Source organism: Sesamum indicum, linkage group LG10 (genome assembly GCF_000512975.1).
Source record: "Sesamum indicum cultivar Zhongzhi No. 13 linkage group LG10, S_indicum_v1.0, whole genome shotgun sequence".
Classification (NCBI taxonomy): domain Eukaryota; kingdom Viridiplantae; phylum Streptophyta; class Magnoliopsida; order Lamiales; family Pedaliaceae; genus Sesamum; species Sesamum indicum.
This window is the reverse complement of record NC_026154.1, coordinates 7,148,567-7,149,477: the sequence shown is the minus strand read 5'-3', so window position 1 is coordinate 7,149,477 and position 911 is coordinate 7,148,567.

The window sequence follows — 911 nt, the reverse complement described above, 5'->3', positions numbered from 1 at the left end:
CAAGTTGAATTTGTTTTCCTTGCCACCAAGTTCAATTTGCAAGGGTGGGGTTTCAAAAGTTGCATAGGGGTAAAATTGTCCGAAAATCTGCCAGAGGACTAAAAGTAAACAATTTCATAAGTTACTGGACATAAACAAAAATGAACATAGTTATCGGATTAAAATTAAAATTAGGCATATTTAGCAGAATAAAATAATACTTTTCCCTAAATAGAATAGAAGATACACAAAATTAATTAGGCACAACAATCCAATCCTACGACAATATATATATATATATATATATGATTCCTCCGCATATACTATAAATGACAACGGTTTAATTTAAAACCACGGTGCTAAGGAGGTTAAGGTTGCTGCGCATTGCAAGAATAGTAGAGAAAGAGCAGCAGGGGAAGCAGGGGATAACTTAAGAGAGGCAACTGTTTAGAAATCGTGTTTTATTTCTACTTTATACGCTTTTCCCTATTTGGCGCTTAAACTATTTTATAAATTAGTTTAAGTTAGTTTAGTGTTGAGTTAAGTGACTGGACTTAGTTCCATTTAAGCAGCATTGCTCTATATTTTTTTATACTTATACATTCCAACACTTCTTCTCTTCCAGCAATTTTCTTCTCAATAACGTTTTCTTGCTCTTTTATTTCTGATTGCGAACACACGACAAATTAATACTATCTATCAATGTTAAATAAAATCAATGCAAAAAATTTATTTTTGACCATGATTAATCAAAATTTGCTATGATTTTTACATTTGATCAATATATATATATATATATATATATATATGTTTGATGTCACTTGTAGAAATACTGATTAATTAATAGTTGTTGCAGGGTTGTGGTTTTAGTATTCATCAAGAATTTCTACTTTTTATTATGATAATTAACTGTAAAAACAAAAAATGTCATA